Source organism: Carlito syrichta, unplaced genomic scaffold, assembly GCF_000164805.1.
Source record: "Carlito syrichta isolate Samal-C Ts95f unplaced genomic scaffold, Tarsius_syrichta-2.0.1 Scaffold98146, whole genome shotgun sequence".
NCBI lineage: Eukaryota > Metazoa > Chordata > Mammalia > Primates > Tarsiidae > Carlito > Carlito syrichta.
Window position 1 is genome coordinate 114,355 of NW_007042242.1, and position 9,800 is coordinate 124,154.

General features: G+C 43.1%; 1 pseudogene; it reads right to left on the bottom strand.

Moving 5' to 3' along the window:
- LOC103265574 overlaps positions 1-669 on the bottom strand; it is a 7,813-nt pseudogene extending 7,144 nt beyond the window's left edge.
- Positions 670-9,800: the final 9,131 nt, after the last annotated feature.

A 9,800-nucleotide genomic window follows, 5' to 3' on the forward strand; every position in this document is an offset into this window, starting at 1 on the left:
CGGCCACTGCACTCCAGTCTGGGTGACAGAGTGAGATTCCAACTCAAAAAAAGAAAAAAACAAACAGATATCTGAAGGACAACTGGAAGGATAGACCAGAAGAAACAAGGATGAGATGGAAGTTGATTAAAAAAAAAAATTGCTGACTGAGAGGAAGAACCTACATGTGTACCTCTTGAAGAAAGCTACCCATATTCAAGAAAACTTCTTCCTCAGGAAACTTGAAACCTTGATGATCCTCTAAATTTAATGGCTTCTTTCATTTTGCATTGAAATATACTCATCTCTTTCATCTTAATAAAATAAATAAACAAACATACAATAAGGCTGAGCATCGTGGTTCACACCTATAATCTCTGCACTCTGAGAAGTTAAGGTGGAAGGATCACTTGAGCCCAGGAGTCTGAGACCAGTCTGGACAACATAGTAAGACTTCATCTCTACAAAAGATAAATAAATAAATGTTTTAAAAAATAAACAAGAGTTTGCCTCAGCCTTTGTATTCCTCAAGACACTGCCTCCCCCTATCCCGCCGAAGTTCTGGAAGGAGTTGCTGTCGCCAGTTCCTCTATACAGCTCTCTCCTCCTCTTACCTCGTCTGCACTCCTCCTCTCTTCCTCCCTGGGCCCCTCTTTCTAATGATCTCCTAAGAACATTAGTGACCGCCATGTTGATAAAGTAAATGGTTCCCTTAGAGCCAAGTGCTGCCACCTTCCCTGGCTGTCCTCTCTGGCAACTCCTTAGTTTCTTTTGTCAGTTCATTACCCTCTAAGAAGTCACTGATGTGGATGATAATTGAAAGATGGTCCGAAGTCCTCCTCACTTCTAATCCTTTATCTTTGTCTAAGGCAGGGATTGTCAAACTGTCTGTAAAGGGCCACATAGTATTTTAGGCTTTGTAGACCCTACTGTTTCTGGGTCTCTGTCACAACTACTAAACTTAAGCCATCGAAACCTGAAAGCCACCAAATGAATGGGTGTAGTTATATTCCAATAAAACTTAATTTACAGACATGGAATTTGAATTTCACATAATTTCCATGTGCCAGAAAATATTATTATTCTTTTGATTTTTTTTCTCCCAACCATTCAAACACATAAAGACAATTATTAGCTTTGTGGGCTGTGAAAAAATATGCAGTCGGCCCATGGGCCAGAGTCTGTGCCCTGTTTTAAGTGTTCTCCTCACCCTTATAGTTTCACCATCTACACACAATGACTTCCAAAATTAAATCTGCAGCCCAAACACATTTTTGAAGTTTCAGACACATATCAATGGTTACTCAATATCCTCTTGGATGTCTTATTAAGATACATTGTAAGCCAGGTGCAGTGGCTCATACTGTAATCTCAGCACTTTAGGAAGCTAAGGCATGAGAAGCACTTGAGCCCAGGAGTTTGAGACCAGCCTGGGCAACACAGCGAGACCCCGTCTCTACAAAATAAATTGTTTTTTAAAAAAAGATAACATGTTCTAAAATGACCCAACTCCTTCCTCACTCTACAAATTCACTCAAGCATCAGGTCCTATTGAGTCTATAACCTGCCTATTTTTTGCAACTATTCTCTTCTCACCATTCACTCTGCAATCATTTTGACCCAAGCACCTTCATCATTTTCCTACTGCAACTACTTCCTAAATGGTCTCCTTATACCTCCTCAGCCCCTTGTAATCCACTGCAGCCAGTATAATGAATTTGATAAGAATACTTTCCTGCTTCATGCACTTTTGCCATTTGGCCAAAAAGTCTTTAACTTGGGTTAACGACTACAGGTTATATAGCAATTGTCTAGCTCCTGTCCCTTCCCTCCTCACCTTGTGCCTTTCACCTCCTCTCTTCCCTTGCTCCAACCATTCTGGAAGTATAATGGTCTACACGCTTAAGCCTTCTTTAAGAAATCCCTCCATATGCTAAGACCATGAAGATATTCTCTCATATTTCCTTTTATTTTTTTGAGTTGGAGTCTCACTCTGTCGCCCAGACTGGAGTGCAGTGGCCGCTCCCGGTCACTGCAGCCTCGACCTGCTGGGCTCTGGTGATCCTTCCACCTCAGCCTTCCAAGTAGCCAGATTTACAGGCATGCCCGGCTGATTTTTTGATTTATTGTAGAGAAGAGGTCTCGCTTGCCCAGGCGGGTCTCGAACCCATGGGCTCAGGCAATCCACTCACCTCAGCCTCCCAAAGGTGCGGGATTACAGGCTGAGAAGTTGGAGTCTCACTCTTGTTGTCCAGGCTGGGGTGCAGTGGCACACTCATGGCCACTGCAGCCTCGACCTGCTGAGCTTAGCTGATCCTTCCACCTCAGCCTTCCAACTAGCTGGAACTACAGACACATGCCACCATGCCTGGCTAGTTTTTGTGATTTATTGTAGAGATGAGGTCTCACCAAGTGGTCCAGGCTGGTCTCAAACCCCTGAGCTCAAGCAATCCTCTCACCTCAGCCTCCCAAACTGCTGGGATTACAGACTGAGCCACCGTACCCATTCTTATATTTCTATTACGAGTTTTGTTGGTTTTGATTTTCACATTTACCACTTTAATATGTCTGAAAATTATTCAGGGAGTAAATATAAGCAATAACTCTAATAATATCTTTATCCAATCGGATAGTCAATGTTTCTAAGAGTATTGATTAGTGTTGATTTCCTTCTCATTCTAAGTTCCTCGGGTCAGTTTCTAAGCTGTTATGTTGGTCCATTTTTCTAATAGCAATATCATCATTTCAGTTATCATGCTCAAAATGCTCTTGGCTATTTTTAGTTCTTACACTCGTGAATTAGTACTAGGATCAATTTGCAATATTCTGATAAGAATTGTGCTGCGATCTTTACTGGAAGATGTTAATAAAAAGTTAGTGATCCCTTTTTGTTAATAATATCCAAGTGTTACAAGGATAATGAGATGTAGAAACTCTAACTTTGTTGAAACTAGAAGAAATTGAAACTCTAAACCACAAGGTATGTGGAAGGACATCCAAATTAGGAAAGTTGTGCATATGGGAAGAAAAAGATAGGGGATACTTCTTTTTTTTTTGAGTTGGAGTCTCACTCTGTCGCCCAGACTGGAGTGCAGTGGCCGCTCCTGGCCACCGCAGCCTCAACCTGCTGGACTCAGATGATCCTTCCGCCTCAGCCTTCCAAGTAGCTGGAACTATAAGCATGCGCTACCACGCCTGGCTAATTTTTTTATTTATTGTAGAGATGAGGTCTCGCCAAGTTGCCCAGGTGGGTCTCGAACCCGCGGGCTCAGGCAATCCAGTCACCTCAGCCTCCCAAAGGTGCGAGATTACAGGCTGAGCCACCGAGCCCGGCTGGGGATACTTCTACAAATCTCAGAAAGAGCCAGCAAAGTAGATTTCTCCAAGGTGAAGAACATTCCCCAAAGTACAAAAACCCCAGATCCCCCCTTTTTTACACCAATGAGATCAGGGTGTCTAAACTGGCAGTGAGAATATCTATGGAGTTAGCTCAGTTCCACAAGTGTCACTAATGAGAAATCTGTTACCTGCAAGTTATTTTTTTCTTTCTAGGTAATCTATTCTCTTTAGAATCTGTTAAATTTTTTTCTGTGAGTTGGAAGACATGAAATTTAATCAGGAAAATCTAATTGATTCTTTTTAAAGATTCAATGTGCTTTATACTCAATAGGCACTATTTTATTTTATTTCGATTTTATTTGAGATGAGGTCTTACCGTGTTGCCTAGGCTGGTCTCAAACTCCTGGGCTCAGGCAATCCTCCCGCCTCAATCTCCCAAAATGCTGGGATTACAGGCATGAGCCACCACATCTGGTCAATAGGCACTTCCAGTGAAAAGAATCATATTTCCCATTAGCTCTTGAAAATGATTTTCTAAATTTATTTGATAGGCCCTCTCTCTTTTGGCCAAATACAAACTAAAACATAAGAAATTCAATAACTTTCTTATAATAATCACCAAGAAATACAATGGGCAAGATTCCACTAACATACATATAACAATCTAGATGAGAAATATTTGAGATAAAAGGCAACGTAGGGAAAAAATGTTCAGCATATGTAACTGATAAAGATTTAATAATCTTTTTTTATATAAAGAGGACAACTACAAATCAATAAGAGAGGACTACCTTCATAGAAAATCATGTAATTGGCATAAACAGAGAGTTTACAAAAGAGGAGGAGGAAGATGAGGAGAGGGAGGATGGGGAAGAGGAGGAAGGAGAGGAGGAGAGGGAGTAGAAGTTAGATGCTAGGTCAGATTACTTCACAGTTGCTACCAAGAGAGACACCAAGAGAGAAGAAGGAAATGGTGAGTAATGGAATTAGTATTTATGCAAAACTATACAGTTGCCCCTGGGTATATGGGGAGATTGGTTCCAGGACCCTCAAGTATACTAAAATCCTTACATATTCAAGTCCCATAACTGGAAACAGGCAGATGCTATATTGAAGAGCACAGTTTCCCAAACTGTGATCTGCAGAACACTACAGCTAAAAGAAGAGAAAGACAGCAAAGAGGTAAATACCAAGAATGGGGGTGGTGATTCTGTGGTCAAATAAGTTCAAGAAATACTGCACACACTCCCTTATCACCAGATGAAGGGCTCTGAAAATCTCCACGTTATTCTCAGCATTTCCCAGATGGATTGAACCATAGAACATCTTTGCCCATAACGGTTCTGCAGGGTCTGGTGTTCCAAAAACCATGATGTCCTAAATTAATATACTATAGGTATATTTTATAGACCAGGGCTGATCTACCAACTGTTTGCCTGACAGTCTGCAGCAAGAAAATGGATTTGGGAACTTTTTGTTAAATAATAAAGATGGGGGTCTCACCATTTTTGGTGAGATTTGGTCTCAAACTCCTGGCCTCAATCCATCCTCCTGCCTCAGCCTCCCAAAGTTTCTGGGATTACAGGCATGAGCCACCAAGCCTGACTGGGTTTAGGAACATTTATAGCAATCAGACATTACTGCGATGTCCATTTTGTTTTTCTATTAATCCACTTCATTATAGTTTATAATAGCATTGCTCCACAACTGATTGGAAAGAAAAACCGACCCTTCATCACATATGGTTAAGAAGCACTTTCACAGAGAGCAATGGCTTAGAGACATTCTCACAGACATTTGTACATTAAGAAATATATATAACAGACACCTTTTGTTTAACCATTTAATTAAATGGCCTCCATCATCTATTCCTGTCGCTTCATTTTTGAAATATGGCATCTTAAAAAAAAAAAAAAGAAATATGGCATCTAAATTACACAGACAAAAGAGGAAGAATGTGATTTCAAATAAAAGACAGTCCTTTAAGCTTTTGAAACAGAGTTTTATGGAAAATGGCCTACACCATCTTCTTTCCTTCTTTTGCCGAGGATCAGTAAGGACTAGAACACATAGTGGCATTCTTCCTAGACTAAGCTATGAAAACTACTGACCGAGAAAAGGAGTCATCAGCTTCAGGGTACCAAGAAGAGGAGAAAAGGGAAGGTATGGAGGGGTTTTCCCACAGACTGTTCCTCTGAAGGTGCTGAGAACAAAACCAGAGCAACTTTCCCTTGTGGTTTACAAACAGATCATTTTCATGCCAGTCTGTACATTAAGATGACAGACGTGAGCTGAGAAGAAATATGCCAACGAACTTGACCCACATCAAACAAAGGCAAAGGCTAGTCAAACGCTACCATTGAGAGCGTGTTCCAGGGACTTTACGGTCTTTAACTCCAGGTTCTACCTTCTGCTATTATCGCAGAGAACGGAGACTTAGAGGGAGGCGGGTCACAGTGGCAAAACCCTAGCCTTAGGTCAGGATGGCCACATTCTGTTCCTGGTTCTGCCTCATACTGGCCCGTTCAGGTTTGCCATTTCATTTCTCAGAGCCTCAGTTTCCATATCCATCTATAAAATGGGAACCAGATGACTTCCAAGGTTTCTTAGGGTCCTAAATCTCTAAAAATAAAATAAAAGCAAAAATATATCCGTGTTGTGTGGGAAATAAAAAATAAATCTGTGAGATGAAATAAATACTGCCAATCTGCTGGCATGTATTCAAGATGCTAATTCTATAGCAGTCGCTTTATAACCCAGGCACAATCATTCACCATCATTCTCGTCAGACACCATCATTCTAAGTGCCCTTTCACCCCCTCTCTTTAATCTCAGCTCTAGTGTTCCATAGATCACAGTTGGGGGAACTGAGCTCGGGAATACAGCACGCGCTTGTTTCCTGGGAGAGACCACCGATGTCGCCTCACTCCGGACCAGCTTTCCATTCAGAACTCTGAGATGAGCCTCAACGGCGTGTGTGGATCTATTGGTATGCCCTCACCTCTCCCCACCACTTGACTTTACCAGGAAGCAAACCGACCCAGGGTCTTCCTCTCCCTGATGCCAACAGACGCCACTTCATTTCTCTTACCTGCGCTCACAGTTCCAAAGAAAACACTTGTGCCTCGCTACCTTTCTCCTTTTCATCCCAACTAGCCCCATCCTACAGCCACTGGCCTTCATTCTTTCCTGTTGTGCCCATGAAGTCACCCTTTGGTTGTCAGTAGAGCCATCTTTATCCCTTCGGTGCTACCTTCGTCATCTTCTTTTTTTTTTTTTTTTGAGTCCAGTCTCACTCGGTCGCCCAGACTGGAGGGCAGCGGCCGCTCCCGGCCGCCGCAGCCTCGACCCGCCGGGCTCCGGCGATCCTCCCGCCTCAGCCTTCCCAGTAGCCGGAACTACAGGCGCGCGCTACCACGCCCGGCTGATTTTTTTGATTGATTGTGGAGATGAGGCCTCGCCAAGTTGCCCAGGCGGGTCTCGAACCCGCGGGCTCAGGCAGTTCACTCACCTCGGCCTCCCAAAGGCGCGGGATGACAGGCTGAACCACTGAGCCCGGCTACATCATCTTCTAAAGCCACATATCTAACCATGTCGAGACACGGCTTCCAACTCTCCCCTCCCTTCTAGATATAGGGTTCTCTTGGCAAACAAGAGTTTAATGTTCCTCTTCAGCCTGCTTCCTCCCAGCTCTGAATCAGCCCCCACCACCACTGGGTGGTCACAGCCCATAGAGGAGGGTGGAGCATTCTGAGATCAGACTTCCCAGCATGGTTTCTGGGGTACCCTGGGTTTCTGTGAAGCGTGGTGGGGAGTGAGAAGTGTGTGGCTTCCAGTTCTAGCCTGGAATTTGATAGTCTTTACTCAGTGAGAAAAGACTATGGGGAGCAGCCGATTCCTTGGGAAGCATGTTTTGACTACAAAACAGAGAAGAAAAACACTTCCCTGCCTAAACTTCCAACTACACATGAAGAATAATAGTGCTTGTCTTCTATATAAGACTGTGAAGCCACTGATGATTTTAACGAAGTCCCATCATGCACAGTGTCATCCAAATCCTCATTTATTGACTTCACAATGATGGTGAAGTAAAACTCCAGGTACAATTTGAGACAATTTTAAAAACTTCTACCTCATGCAAAGATTTGTTTCTGCGTCTTGACCTCATAATTTCCATAGTCCTCTGTATGTTTCACGGGGGCATGCATTATATTTCATTTTGTACTTTAGTACTCTGGGCAGTTCTCTCTCTATTAGCCTATGAACCTCTCCAGGTGTGATCAGATGCCTGATTCATCTTGCAAATCTGAAATATCACATAGTAATAGTATTTGCTTGTTGAATGAATTCCTGCCACAAATTTCTATATCTTCTCAGTTTGAAACTTGCAATTGCTCACAAAATTCTATTTCAGGGTCACCCTTGCCCTTTTGCAAATAAATGCAGTTAATTGATTCATTTGCAAATGACCTTTTCATTAAAAAATGAAGCAGCAGCCAGATTGCTGGTGGTAGCTCACACCTCTAATCCCAGAATTTTGGGAGACTGAGGATTGCCTGAACCCAGGAGTTCAAGACCAGCCTTGGCAACGTAGCAAAACCTTACCTCTACACAAAATTAGCCAAGTATGGTGGCACACACCTGTGGTTCCAGCTACTTGGGAGGCTGAGATCGAGGCTGCAGTGAGCTGTGTTCATGCTACTGCACTCCAGCCTGGACAACAGAGTAAGACTGCCAATTCAATTTTTAAAAAGTGAAGCAGAATATTTTACACAATAAGCATTCATCTCAGACAATACAAATAATTCCAGAATGCCTTCTTTCTCCAGAATGTAAGATGTTTTTGTTTTGGTTATTGTTTTACTTTATCTTGTGCATTCACAGACTATTATTGGTGAGATGTGTGTGTCTATGGACCTGGGGACTTAAAGTGGCTCTATAAATCTTCCAGCATGTTTGTTAATAAGCAGGAGTTGGAAACATATCCACTGACTATGGAATGCCTAGAACTGAGGATTTGAGAGAGAACTCTAAGTAGTGGAACTAGACTGATATTTCCTCCCAATTTAAGAGCTACTTCAGACCAGGCACAGGTGGCTCATGCCTGTAATCCCAGTGCTTAGGGAGGCCGAGATGGGAGAACCATTTGAGCCTGGAAGTTTGAGACCAGCCTAGGCAACATAGCAAGACCTCGTCTCTACAAAAAAAATCCAAAAACTTAGCTGGGAGAGGTGATTTGTGCCTGCAGTCACAGCTACTCAGGAGGCTAAGGTAGAACGGTCTGCTGAACCTGGGAGGTTGAGGCTTCAGTGAGTCATGATCGTGCCACTGCACTCCAGTCTGGGTGACAGAGTGAGACCCAGACCAAAAAAAAAAAAAAAAAAATACCAACTTCAAAGAAAATACAAAATATCAACAATAACCCAGTAACTCTCATTTTGGAATACCTGCCCTACTTTCCTCATAGATCTTGCCAGGGACACATGTCAGTCACAAGGGGCTGCAGGAAGAACATCTTCAGATCACCGTGAAGGAAGAGACATTAGAGTAAAGTTCAGTTGGCTGCACTTGGAAGCTCAGCCACAAGCAGCTGTCTCTTAACTCTTAATCTATCTTCTCATCTAACACATTGTAGTCAATAATACAAATATAACAATGTTAGGTAGTTTGTAGAACGCCCTAATAAAGGAATGTTCCTCCAGAGATTAAATTAGTGGCTTTTCCCCTTTTTCCCTAATAAAAGAAGGGTCCAGATGTTTCATATACAAGTGAGGATAATTACCTTGAAGCAAAGTAGATCCTTCTGAGCCAAGAATCACTAAATGATTGAACATTTACATAATTATTTGGGGGAAGATCCCCCAAAATTTGGGATTACTTTTTGGAGGGTGGGTCTCTTGTAGTACAGGTTCCCTCCACACTCCAGGTAAGTGTCCTAGGAACCCATCAGCAGCAGTGTACCAGCTAGCACTGTTGTGAGAGGTTTTGTTGGGCTTCAGTGAAATTTTGTTTTGAAGCTTCTTTCAATGCACTTGCCCATTTTATGATGGGTGATTTATGAGTATACCTGCCCACACTTTGCTGAGTGTTCAGTAGTTTTTGGCCAAAAATGGCATGGCCCCTGTGCCCCTCCCTCCCTATTCACCTGATCTTGCTGAGCGGTGTTTGTTTTGGTTTTTTTTAACCTTTAAAAAATATTTATTTAGCCGGGCTCGGTGGCTCAGCCTGTAATCCCGCGCCTTCGGGAGGCTGAGGTGAGTGGATTGCCTGAGCTGCGGGTTCGAGACCCACCTGGGCAGCGAGACCTCATCTCTACAATCAATCAAAAAATCAGCCGGGCGTGGTAGCGCGTGCCTGTAATTCCGGCTACTCAGAAGGCAGAGGCGGAAGGATAGCCGGAGCCCAGCGGGTCGAGGCTGCGGTGGCCAGGAGCGGCCACTGCACTCCACTCTGGGCAACAGAGTGGGACTCCAACTCAAAAA